This window comes from Elephas maximus, chromosome 17, assembly GCF_024166365.1.
Source record: "Elephas maximus indicus isolate mEleMax1 chromosome 17, mEleMax1 primary haplotype, whole genome shotgun sequence".
In the NCBI taxonomy this organism is placed as follows: Eukaryota; Metazoa; Chordata; class Mammalia; order Proboscidea; family Elephantidae; genus Elephas; species Elephas maximus.
Window position 1 is genome coordinate 48531820 of NC_064835.1, and position 13536 is coordinate 48545355.

The window sequence follows — 13536 nt, forward strand, 5'->3', positions numbered from 1 at the left end:
CAGGGAGATGCGAGGATGAGGCAAAGCTTTCTCCACCTTGACCTCACTGTATCAGCCAGAGTCCCAGCAGGAGAGAGATGGCAACTCACAGTTACAACTCAGTTGCTGGGGAGAGTATAATGGACTATTTATAAAGATGTGGGCGAGATGAAAGGAAACCAATAAGGAATGGTGCAGCACCTCCAGGTTAGTAACAGTAGAAGCCCTGAGCTTGAAGGAACAAGGAAAGGAAGTGGTTACAAGAACCCAGAGCGCTAGAGCTGAGGAGAAGGCTGCCAAAAGCTTGCTGTGGTCTTCAGTAGAGGAAGCTCTCCCACAAGCTAAGGAGCTAAAAAAAAAAAAGGAGCTAGGAGAACAGAAACCCTGATGGCTCTTTCCTCCTATACTCCTACTTCCTGCTGGTGCCCCCTATGGGCTGAAGTCAACCAGAACCTAGAGGAAGAGCAATAGACGAAGTTTTTAGTGGTGTGCCCCCAGGGTATAAGGCAAGCTGGAAAAGAATAGAGAGCAGATCTGGAGTGACAAACAGGAAACACTGGGCACACTGATAAAACCAAAAACCAAACCCACTGCCATCTAGTTGATTCCAACTCATAGCAACCCTATAGGACAGAGTAGAACTGCCCCATAGAGTTTCCAAGAAGCACCTGGTGGATTTGAACAGCCAACCTTTTGGTTAGCAGCCGTAGCTCTTAACCACTATGCCACCAGGGTTTCCAGCATACTGATAGCGATGTACAAAGTGAAAGAATAGAAACCAGCTCGTGTTTACTGAGCACTGTGTGCCAAGCCTGAGGAAACGATCTAAAACCATTTAGATCTGAGTAGATCGGCTCTGAGTAGATGGGAAAGAGAGAGCTGATTCACAGAGAGAGGAGACAGCCTTCGAGCACTGATATGTGGAGACAGAAGAGGGAGAAACTGTAAGTCCCTTTCTAGATCCTGATTCCGGTTCTCTGAGAGGCCCAGTGGCCTGTTTTCCTGAGAGTACTGTGATTCCATACAAGAAATTTCTATTTTATATACGGCAACTTGAGGAAGTTTCTATTTCTTGCAACCAAAAGAAACTTGAACATACTTAATTCCACTTAATCCACGTCAAAAACCAAACCAAACCCATTGCCGTCGAGTCCATTCTGCCTCATGGTGACCCTAAAGGACAGAGTAGAACTGTCCCACAGGGTTTCCAAGGTTCTAATCTTTACAGAAGCAGACTACCATATCTTTCCCCCATGGATCGGCTGGTAGATTCCAACAGTCCACCTTCAGGTTAGCAGCCAAGCACTTCAACCACTGTGCCACCAGGTCGCCAGGCCTCCTTTTAATTCATGTAACAACCCTGAAAGTTAGGCATCTTTACCCCTATTTTAAAGATGAGAATCTTCAGGGTCCACGTAATGAGAGGTAAACTTCACCAAGTGAGCGGGACTCACATTCGGATCTGCCCAACTCCAACATTGGTGTTTTCTGAGACTCCACAAGCTGGCCAAAAACAACTTCCAAAACTAACACAACCCCACCCTCAGCACAGTCACCCAGGAGAGAAACTGGACTCTCCGCTGGCTTTCTAGCTGAAGAATGTTGGAATTCTACTAAGGAGCTGGCCAGTGTGGCCACCCAGCACCTAAATGTTTGTCAGGGGCCAAGAAAGGGACAAACCTCAGGCTTGTAAAGCTGCGGCCAGGTTTTTCCAAGTAGTCCTAGGAAAGCACTCTATTTGAAAATGCGGTCATTCCTTAGCTAAATACGAAAGACAGGGCCAGCGTACACTGGAATGCTTCCTCCTGTCCGGCACTCCCAGCCCATGTGTGGGAGACTGACTGTTGAGTAAGGAAGGTCCTCACCTCTGGCCCCCCAGATCGCCTTGGGGTGGGACTCTCAGGCCTCCATGCCAGGCCAGCACCCTGTCAGCTTCCCCACCTCAGAGTAGGAAGGTGAGGTGAGGTAATGTCTCTCCTAACCCACAGTGGAGGAGATGAAAAGCATCTCAGAAATGCTGTGTTTAATTTAAAGCAGACCCAGCCACAGACGGTCTGCAATTTCACTCAGAATAACCAGTTTGTTTTTCTTGGACATTCCAGGAACTAACCCGCCACCCCCTGTGAGAACCCAGGAGGAATGTTAGGGAGGCCCCTTGCTGGGGGCCACAAAGCTTCCTGCAGCTCAACCAGTTGTTGTCTTGGTCTCTCTCAGGCCAGGGAATTCTGCTTCAGGGCTGGGGTCAGGGCCTCTCTGGGAGTCATTGAGGGCCCTTCCTTTGCTCTTCTCTGTGGCTCTCCGCCCCCCCGCCCCTGAGCCTAGCTTGGTGCCCAGAGTTTGAGGGGTAAATGTTGCCATATAGACAACAATAACAACATGATCTACTATTTCTCATTGCTCTTTGTGTGCCAAGTGCTGTGCTAAGCACTTTCTATCCACTCTTTTGTCAAATCCTTGCAACAACCCAATAAGGTGAGCCGAAGTTTTTTTTTTTTTTTTTTTTACTTTTATTGAGCTTTAAGTGAACGTTTACAAATCAAGTCAAACTGTCACATATAAGTTTATATACACCTTACTCCATACTCCCACTTGCTCTCCCCCTAATGAGTCAGCCCTTCCAGTCTCTCCTTTCGTGACAATTTTGCCAGCTCCCAACTCTCTCTATCCTCCCATCCCCCCTCCAGACAGGAGATGCCAACACAGTCTCAAGTGTCCACCCGATACAAGTAGCTCACTCTTCAGCAGCATCTCTCTCCCACCCACTGTCCAGTCCCTTCCATGTCTGATGAATTGTCTTCTGGGATGGTTCCTGTCCTGGGCCAACAGAAGGTTTGGGGACCATGACTGCTGGGATTCCTCTAGTCAGACCATTAAGTATGGTCTTTTTGTGAGGCGAAGTTTTTATTGCTCATAAAGATGGTAAAACAGAGGCTCAGAGATGTTACAAAACTTGCCCAAGGCCACACAGTCTGGGTCCAAAGCTGAGCTATACTCTGTGGTCCCTCCAGACTGGCCCTTTCTGAAATATGAGCAGCTTCCCGGCACATTTGCTTCAAGGTAGGTGCTCTTGATGGCCACATTGTTGTCTGTGGAGGGGGTGGCTATGGGGACCCTTGGGTGACTGCTGGTGGGAGGGGTGCCATAATCACTTTTCCTGCCTTCTAGTTGTTGACACCCGTGTTGGTTTGGGGGCTTACAACCCTTGTGGAGTTTGCTGCTTCCAAGAACTATCAAATCCAGACTCTAAGCAGGGAAAAGCAGTCCATGTGGCCAAAGAGAGCCTAGCAGGAGGCAGGACTCCTGGGTCTGGCCCTTGCCCCTCACCCCTCAGCTCCATCTCTATAAATGGTAAATAGATATGGGGTGAGGGAGGATGGGGGCCCAGGGCTCTGATTTTTTGGGCTTCTTCTGGTGCTAACCATGTTCTTTGATTTTATTTTGTATCACGGTTTGGGCAGCTTGGCCTTGGACCAAGGAGACACCCAGAGATTGGGTGTGGAAGGAGGAATAATTTCTCAGGAAGTTTCTAGGACTTGGAATCTCTCAGGAAGGAGAGAAAAGGATGGGTGGAGCCCACAGCCAGAACCAGGGGCTGGGGAGCCCAGATGAATTTATTCCAGAGCCCCAAGGCCAGTTCCAGAGCCACTTCCCAGAGCCTCACCTTCTCCCTCCACGGTAGGAGGGCACAGTGAACGGGCCTAAGGCCACCCAGACCACAGAACAGATTTTCTTCTGTTCAGCTTTGGAAGGGTGGCTGCGATGCCATGAAGTAAGTGCTTGTGGTGCTTTCTCAGCTTAGCACTGCCCTGCATTCTCAGGGTAGTTAGGAAATAAACTCTTGTCCTACCAATAAAGATTGCCTTTGATTTCACCAGAGGAGGGAAAGGGCCCAGGAGGGCAGGGTGGGTGGTGGATCCTGCAGCAGGTGGGGACCTTTGACTGTCCAGGTTGGGCCACCAAAAGGAGAGCTTGTCTTGCTGGTGGGGCCAGGAGCTGGGAGCTGAGGCCTGGGAGGAGACTGATAAGGTGGCTCTCTGGGGGAGCTGGCTCACGGGACAATGGGCTCAGTGTGGGAGGCCTGGGGTGTTGTTTTTTCTCCAGGCTCCTGAGAGCAGTTTCCATGGCATCCAGTAAGCTGAGAAGCCTCCACCCCGACACTCAATGGAGACATTGTGTAGGAGTCCTTGAGTTCCTCTACTGTGCAATGGAGTGGTATCCCACGGCCTCCCAAACTACCTCCCCTCCTCTGCTCCAGGAAAGTGTGGCCATGCCAGGGCTTTCCCTGGGCTGGCACTGTCAGAGTGTGGGATGCAGGCATGCATTCTCTGAGAGTTGATCATCTAGGGGAGAGGGCTGGAGGGGAAACAGCTGACACACCCTTTTTGTGCATTTTCCTCAAATCTAAGCCAATTAGTTAACTCTGTCCTTTACTGACTCATCCGTAGGAATTACAAATTTTGGTGTGAAGTTCAGAGAAATGGCAAGGAGTGGGCCAGGCATTTTCCAAGTTACCAAGCCAGGAAAAGATGCTACTTTTTTTTTTTTTTTCCTTTAAACCAAAAAAAGCACTGTAGCTAGTTAACCCTTAACACAAGGTAAAAAAAACTAATGGCAAATGCTACAATAGTAGGCCAACAAAATGCTTTGACAGCACCCTGGAGGTTGTAGGAAGGCTTTGCAAAAGAGCTGGTGTTTGAGCTGGGCCTCAGCAGGCAGGGAACTGTGTGAGCAAAGGAATAGGGCTGGGGATTTATTGCGAATTGTGGGTTACGGATCCTGGTATGATCTGATGGGAGACGAGGTTCTGATTAGATCTCAGAAGACCCGGATTAGGCTTCAGGATCCAGGCTTTGTTGGGCATGTGGGAGATCTCTGCAGGATTTGAGCGGGGAACTGTTTAACTCAAACGGTGCTTCCGAAGCCACTCTGGTGAAAGTGCTCTTGCCAGCGGCAATGTTCTCACAGGACTGTCCTTTAATGGCTAGGAAAGCACGGCCTCTGCCTGCTCCAGTGAAATGTCAAGCCCCTGAGGGCCCCCTCCCTGCTATGTATGGGGGGGATGGATTGGGGAGGGGAGGTTGGACAAGGGATGTTGAAAGTGAGAGACGGAGGTGGTGGGAAAGACGTGGGTGGGCCTGTCTGGGCAAAGGACTGGAACGGGGTGAGGGGGCAGTTATGAGGCGCGGGCCCATCACAGTGGTCCTGAGGAATCACCCAGTGGTGTGCTAGTGAATGTTTAAACACCCGGCTCTCTGAAAATAAAAGCCTTGACTTCTGCATTTGCTGGTTTTCATGGGACAAATACGCTATGGTTGATGTCAAGTCGCCATGTGAAGTAGCTGAATGCAGAACTGGGAAGGGATGTGCATATTGGCCTCCAGAGGTGGTATAAGCCAGCTCCAGCACACTACTGTATCTGAACAGGAGCTCAGAAGTGGGATCTGAGGCAGTAAATATTCAGGAAGTCAGGAAAATTCCAGGAAATTGGGCAAGGCTTTCCTCTCCCTGCTCTTCTCCAGGAACAGAGCATCCTGCTCCTGGTTCCTGCCCCCTGGGCATGAATCAGGTAAGTTCCTCCAAACCCACTGCCATCCAGTTGATTTAGACTCATAGCGACCCTATAGAATTCTCCGGGCTGTAATCTTTACGGAAGCAGGCTGCCACATCTATCTCCTGTGAAGAGACTGGTGGGTTCAAACTGCCAATCTTTCAGTTAGTAGTTGAGTGCTTAACCACTGCGCCACCAGGGCTCCTTAGGTTCCTCCCAGCTAACCCCTCTCCCAGCTCGAAACCTTCGACTTTTGCAGTGAGAAGAATGTTAGAGTGGTGGCTTGGGGGTCAGGAACCCTGGCCCCACTGTGCACCAGCTGTGTGACCTTGGGCAAGTGGCTTAACCTCTCTGAATTCCATTTCTTTCCCTGTAATGTAAGGATAGTAACACCTGCCTGGCAGTGCATGTGAGGATTAGGAGAAGTTGGCCCAGTGCCTGGCAATCAAGGAGAGTCACTGTTAGTCTCTGACTTGTGAAGCACACTTACTGCAGAGGAATTTGTGGAATGGGTGACTTTTTATTTTGGGAATCTAGTATACATGAAGATCGTTGGGGCCCTTTTGTTTTCCCAGTACATCAATGACTGACTTCAGATGTCACTGGCTGGTTGACAAGGAAGCCTTAAACTAGTAGCTTCACATTATCTATCTGGATCCTTTCCGAATCTTATGAAGCAGGTGATTGTGGCCCATTTTACAGCTGAAGAAACCAAGGCTTAGACAGGTAATACTAGATCTGGCCTTGCTCTCTGCAGCTTAAGTGACTTTTTCTTTTGGAGACCCTGAGCACCAGGTTAGCAATCTCCAGGAGGACAAGTATGCAGGCACGTCAGCTAGGGAGGTTGGAGGAGCTTGTCCCACTTCCTCCTGGCATAGAAGATGCAGGACTCAGTGGGGCCCAAGGGGGAGGACCTGTGCAGGGCATACCTTGATTCTATGTGTCAGTTGACCATGAGGTCTTTGCTTTCCTGGCTGTGGCAGATTGGTCCCCAGGAAGCAGACTACAATATGGAGATTAAAACCAAAACCAAACTGTTGTTGTCAAATTGATTCCAACTCATTGCAACCCTATTGGACAGAGTACGACTGCCGCATAGGGTTTCCAAGAAGCACCTGATGGATTCAAACTGCTGACCTTTTGGTTAGCAGCCATAGCTCTTAACCACTATGCCACCAGGGTTTCCAAGATGGAGATGAGTGAGCAGGAATTTATTGTGGGATTAGGTCTGTGGCGGGAGCGGTGGGTGGGGGATGAAGGAAGAAGCAAGAGTGAACAGATGGTGAAGTTAGGCTGTGATGCAGACCCAACAAAGGCCTCACGGTCAACCTCAAGAGGAGCTCCAGTGCTGGGATGGCCCCTCAGAACTGTCCTGTACCCTCATGTTGGCCAGTAGGACTTGTGCTGCCTTGGGAAGGGGTCAGACATTGCTTTTGAGGCGGGCAGACAGCTCAGAGAGGGCAGCTCAAGGAATAGGCCTCTTTCCTGAGAGGAAGAATGTGACTGATCCAATTCATCTTTCTGAGCCAGCCCACACAGGTCCGAGGACCCTGGCCAGCCCATGCTTTGGCTGTGTTTGGGCTGGCCCAATGAGACTCTCAAAGCTAGAGTCTTGATTTTTTTTTTTTAGTGAGTGTATGTAACTTTTGTACTCAGAAGAAAATTGCATTTAAATTTTTAAAAATTATGAGTTGTGTGAGGCTTTTCTTTGTCCATTTACATAGCTGTGTATTGTGAGGGAAGGTGGGAAATGATAACGATGTGATATAGAAAAGGACTTTGGGTCAGACGAGCTATAACAGAGGTCTCTGGCAGTTTTAAATCTATCACTGATAACATCTTAAAGGTCTATTTTCTCTTGGAACAACATGGATAAATCTCAGACACAACGCTGAGCAAAAGGAGCTAGACACAAGGGTATATGCTGTATGGCTGCATTTATATGAAGTTCAAGAATAAGCAAAGCTAATTCACGGTGACAGAAATCGGAATGGTGGTTACCTTGGAGGGGAGGAGTTTACCGTGAAGGCGCAGAGGGGGCCTCCTGGGGTGATGAAAATGTTCTATGTGTCGACCTGGATGGTGCTAACCTGGGCTGCTATGTGTGCAAACAGTCACAGGCTGTTCTCAAAGAAGTGTGTTCTTTTCTATATATGTTACACCTTCACTTCTTAAAAAGAGGAAAACAAGCAATTTTCTTCTAAGATTACTTGCATTTTAACGGGAATCTCGGCCAATAAAGGCATTGACTCTAATGATAGGATTTTAATATTTTTCTAGAGGGTCAAGGGAAGCCTGGAAGATACCCTTTTGATTGTGGGGTTTCCGTGTTGGCCAGCTCTCTAAATTCCACCTCTGATTCTCCTAGTTCCCAGACCCACTAATATCCTGCCCCATGTGCTAGGGCATATTTTTAGAGATTGTCCAAGAAGAACTTCCTCTTGACTCAGCACAACTCCTGTCTTGTGCCTGTAGAAGGAGGCCTGGCTGAGCACAAACGGCTCGCTGGGGAGTGCAGATCTCAGATGCTGTGTGGCCCCTGGGCTCTCTTTTTTCGAAGGCTTTATCCTAATAACACATCAAAGAGTCATTAAACAAAACTCATGCTGAATGAATATATAAATAAATAGGTGTATAAACCCCAAACCAAACCTGCAGCCATTGAGTCAATTCCAACTCATAGCTACCCTATAGGACAGAGTAGAACTGCCCCACACTGTTTCCAAAGAGCAGCTGGTGGATTCAAACTACTGACCTTTTGGTTGTCAGCCGAGCTCTTAACCACTGCACCACCATATGCACGTGTATTTGTGTATGTATGTATGTGTGTATACACACACACACCCTACTCACTGCCAGTGTGTCACACTGGATGGCTTGTGTGTTGCTACGATACTGGAAGCTATGCCACCAATAGCAGGATCACCCATGTGGACAGGTTTCAGCAGACCTTCTAGATTAAGACCCACTAGGAAGAATTTGCAATCTACTTTTGAAAATAAGCCAGTGAAAACCCTATGGATCACACCAGAATATTGTCCGGTATAGTGCTGGAAGACGAGCCCCCTACGTTTGGAAGGCGCTCAAAATACGTAATGGCCACAAAAATGGATTCAAGCATACCAATGATAGTGAAGGGGGTGCAGAACTGGACAGCGTTCCCTTCCATTGTACATGGGGCCACCATCAGCTAAGGCTGACCAGACAGCAGCTAAGAATAGCACACACGCACATGTATGTATATGCATGTACATTTTAAATGATTTCAGTTTTTGCTTTTAAAAATATAGGATATGAACAACACATGTTATTTCTTAGTAATCCTCAAGCATTCCTCAAGAATTCTTGCAAAGCAGGGAATGTTGCTTTCCAATGTAATGAAACTTTGAAAATACTAAATTTATCAATTAATGAAGTTGACATCTGTTACACATCGTAGGCACTTTTTAAACATTTATGCATTCTGATTTTGCAGTTTTCTTCTTGCGTTTTTGAGTATTTAACTTTTTATGTCCAGAATTCAGACTTGTGAGCATAGTGGCCAGTCCATAAACTGGGTCTGGCTGGGAGATGAATTCCTTGTTCAGGTGGGTAGGCCTGGCCAGAATCCTCAGGAAGGAAAGAAGAGCCTCAAGCTGAGTTTGCATGTCAGGTTGTTGGTTGGGGACCATGAGGTTGGGCAGGTGTCAGAGGAGGGTTGGGCATTTCCCCAGGACTTGATGAGGGTCATGGATAGCAGGTCTTTGTGTCCAGCAGACCCTTAGAATCACTCTATTGAGTCTAACCCAAGTAATGAGTTTGTGAGTCATTTAAAGAAGTCTTCTCACGTGATAGATCTTTATGAGCTGACGTGAAAAGATGTCCAAGACAGAGTCAAAGGAAAGAGGCAAATCTTGTAGTGTGAGCAGTAGTACCCTGCATTGTGTGTGTGGGGGGGGGGGGAATGTGGGTGTGGGTGAGTGCATGTCCACGTACGTGTGCGTGTGTGTGCACACAGACAAAACCTGGAAGAATGTACCAAGACCTGGCTGGGGACGAGAGAGTGGGCTGGTGTCAGAGAAGGGCTAGGTATTTCCCCAGGACTTGGTGAGTGTTATGCTCTTTTTATGTCTGGAAATCAGGATTATAGGGGAGCTCTCACCTTCTTAAGTCACCCATATCTGTAATGTTTGAACTTTATACCAGCATGTACATCCATCTTTATGAGGTGGGTAAGTCCTGAAAAGGAGCCTTGGTGGCACAACAGTTAAGTGCTCAGCTATTAACCAAGGGTTTGGCAGTTGGAACCCATACCCAGTGATTCCATGGGAGAAAGACCTAGTGATCTGCTCTCATAAAAAATTACAGTCTAGAAAACTCTATGGGGCAGTTCTACTCTGTTGCATGGGGTTGCTATGAGTCGAAATTGACTGGATGGCACCCAACAACAATACAAATCCTGAAAAGTGTCAGTTAATTCAAAACGTTTACCTCAACGCGTCTAAACGAAGTTTCTCGTTAAAAAAAAAAAAGCCAAAAACAAAGAAAACATAGGTGATCCATTCCAGTAGGTTGAAAATGGCATGTCAAGAATGTCCATTTTTGTCACTTATTAAGGACAAACAGTAAATAACTCATATAAATGTGTATTAATGATTATTCAAGAAGCAAACAAAATGCCACCCGGCAAAGACAAGTGAAGCTTCAGGCGGCTTTGACCTATGACCCTGATCCCTCTTTTTCTCTATTTTCTCTTAGGAAACCTAGCTCCAATGTCACGGGGAACTTTTCACACTTGGCCTTTATTAGGATTTTTGGGTCTGTCATTTGGTAAAGAGAAATGTGATTGAAAAGTGATGCTGGAGACCGTTTCTCTATGGGCTGACAATTTTTTTTTTTAATAATATTTTACCATGTTTTTGGTAAAAATTTACATAGCGAATTAGGTTCTCATTTGACAATTTCTATACAAGTTGTTCAGTAACATTAGTTACATTTTCCACAGTGGGTCGACATGCTGTTTAATTGCGTACTGGTTGTTCTGTGTGGGCTGACAACTTTTTGATGATAACAGTTTTGGTCACACATTCATCCAGGGCTTCCTAGGGGTGTCAACAGTTATTTTCTAGTCATGATAGCCCTACAAGGTAAACCTGTGAGAAATACATGTCACAGAGTGTCATCTCAGACCACCTGAAGGACACAACTTCTGGTTCACTGGAAGCTCAGGGACACGCTTCACCATACTGCAAATTTTCTCCTCCTCCAGGCAGCCCTTCTGAACTTCATGGTCAGGGAGAGGCCCGAGAAATGTGGGCAGGCAGGTTATTCCAAAACAAGCCTCTATACATGTTAAAGGAATTCTTTCTTTAGCAGTTTCTTTTCTAAAACCTGTGTAAACTACTCCTGACTAAAATGATTAATCAGAAAGAGTCATACAAATAAAAATTTAAAAGACGCTCAGGCACATGAGTGCTCACGTTTTTGTTAGTTCATTTGTTTATTCACTCATGCCGCACTGGCTCGTCGTTGACAGTGATGACGCAAAAGGAAGGATGGGGAGGCAGTTGGGGCAAGTCGAGGGGACACGTGAAAACAAGTGATAGGTGGTCTTAAAGAACTCACAGTCTAGCGTGGTATTTCCCAAACGCTCAGCACTAGCTTCACCTGTATTGCCATATCTGAGTACCACAAGTACTATCATTTACTTAATTTTTTTATTTAGAGCAACTGACCTTTTACTTAAATAAATTTGTCTTTAAGGGAGCCTATGTATAACTAGGAAACCCTGGTGTCGTAGTGGTTAAGAGCTACGGCTTCTAACCAAAAGATTGGCAGTTTAAATCCACCAGGCGCCCCTTGGAAACCTTATGGGGTAGTTCTACTCTGCCCTATAGGGTCGCTATGAGTCAGGATCGACTGAACGGCAATGGGTTTGTTTTTCTTGTTTTTTTTTTTTTTTTTTTTTTGATGTATAACTAGGGAAGCAGTGGCAGTTCAATAGAATTCTCGTCTTTCATGTGGGAGACCTGAGTTCAATTCCCGGCCAGCATACCTCGAGTGCAGCCACCAGCTGTCTGTCAGTGGAGGCTTGCATGTTGTTTTGATGTGGAACAGGTTTCAGGACACCTCCCAGACTCAGATAGACTAGGAAGAAAGGCCTAGAGGTCTACTTCCGAAAACCAGCCAATGAACAACCTATGGATCACAATGGTCCAATCTCATCGTGCAAGGGGTGGTCAGGAGTCAGAGGCTGACTCAACAGCAGGTAATATGTGTAACTCTGAAATTATAGATTGCATGTGATAGTCATATGTTTTTCTAATACATATGAAAATAAATACAAAACTATTGAACATTTTAAAGGCTTGTCCACATACCAGCTAAAGGCATCTCGTGTACCAGCAGTGGTGAGAGTAGTGCAAGTGACAACTCTGATTTTGCAGGCGAGATTATACGTACACAACGTGCACTAACAATTACAACCGAAAGCAAGCGCACAGGCGCCATGCTCGGAAGGGCCTCATGTTTGGGGTTTAATGCTTTGTGGTCATCACCTTGAAATTTTTTTTTTTTAATTGTACTTTAGACGAAGGTTTATAGAACAAGCCGGCTTCTCATTAAACAGTTAGTACACGTATTGTTTTATGACATTGGTTAACAACCCCACAACATGTCAACACTCGCCCTTCTTAACATGGGGTCCCCTATTATCAGCTTTCCTGTTCCCTCCTGCCTTCTAGTCCCTGCCCCTGGGCTGGTGTGCCCTTTTAATCTCGTTTTGTTTTATGGGCCTGTCTAATCTTTGGCTGAAGGGTGAACCTCAGGAGTGACTTCATTACTGAGCTGAAAGGGTGTCCGGGAGCCATACTCTTAGGGTTTCTCCAGTCTCTGTCAGGCCAGCAAGTCAGGTCTTTCTTTTTGAGTTAGAATTTTGTTCTGCGTTTTTCTCCAGCTCTGACTGGGACCCTCTATTGTGATCCCTGTCAGAGCAGTCAGTGGTGGTATCTGGGCACCATCTAGTCGTGCTGGACTCAGTCTGGTGGAGGCTGCGGTAGATGTGGTCCATTAGTCCTTTGGACTAATTTTTCCCTTGTATCTTTAATTTTCTTCATTCTCCCTTGTTCCTGAAAGGGTGAGAACAGTGGAGTATCCTAGATGTATACTCACAGGTTTTTAAGACCTCAGACAGTGGCTTTTGTCTCTTTAAGGACAGGAAATCTATCTCCAGCATCTTATATTTAAGGCTTAAAAGCCCCTTGGAATGAGACTGAAAGATAAAGCTGGGCACCCTGGATTGTAGGGGAGGGTAAGGCCAGGAGGATCATGGAAAGTTTCTTTTGATTTGGGCCATGCAGTCTGCCTTAGGCAATGTTCTCCCCAAGGTATTGCTTCACTCCCATCTGGTCTTCCTTCTTACTCATTGTCTGAGATGGCAGGATTTGAGTTCCTGTCTTTGCCATTAGAAGAAAGTCTTGGTTTACTTCATCTGTAAAATGGGGGCTGTACCCCTTCCCTCTTAGAGCTGAGGTGGGCATTAAGTGAAATGAGAGAAGGGAGAGATATCACAGTGAGGCTGCCCTTGAGTAACAGAACCGGCTGCCCCAGCTGGAGAGGTCAACGGTGTGAGGTTAATGCCTCAGTGTTCCCATCTATAAATGGAGGTGGTTATAGTTGCCTCACAAGGTACTTTTTTTTTATTGCTGTAAAAATGTATATGACACACACTTGCCCATTTAAAGTTTTTTATGTGTACAATTTAGTGACATCAACTTCAGTAATCACGTTGTGCAAACGTCACCGATACCCATTTCGAAATTTCTATCACTATAAACAGAAGCTCAATGCTTTCTAAAAATGACTCTCCCTTTCTCCCTTCTGCCCCTGGTAACCACTAGTAAACTTTGGTCTCTATACATTTGCCTATTCTAGGTATTTGGTGTGAGTGAGATCATACGATATTTGTCTGTTGGTGACTGACTCAGCATAATGTTGTCGTAGCATGTATCAGGACTTCATTTCTTTTTATG

General features: G+C 46.4%; 2 long non-coding RNA genes across 3 annotated transcripts in view; one reads left to right on the forward strand and one right to left on the reverse strand.

The window, feature by feature from the left end:
• The window catches only part of LOC126060565 (uncharacterized), a 111963-nt gene that overhangs the window by 49249 nt on the left and 49178 nt on the right, over positions 1 to 13536 (reverse strand). Inside the window, exon 4 of one of the 2 annotated variants that reach the window (XR_007513622.1) lies at positions 7141 to 8095. The exons of the other annotated variant lie outside the window; for it this stretch is intronic. This is a non-coding gene — a long non-coding RNA (uncharacterized LOC126060565). Of the gene's footprint in view, positions 1 to 7140; positions 8096 to 13536 lie in introns of those variants that run through there. 2 annotated transcript variants of the gene reach the window in all.
• LOC126060566 (uncharacterized) overlaps positions 1 to 13536 on the forward strand; it is a 67779-nt gene that overhangs the window by 10842 nt on the left and 43401 nt on the right. The gene's annotated exons all lie outside the window — the stretch shown is intronic.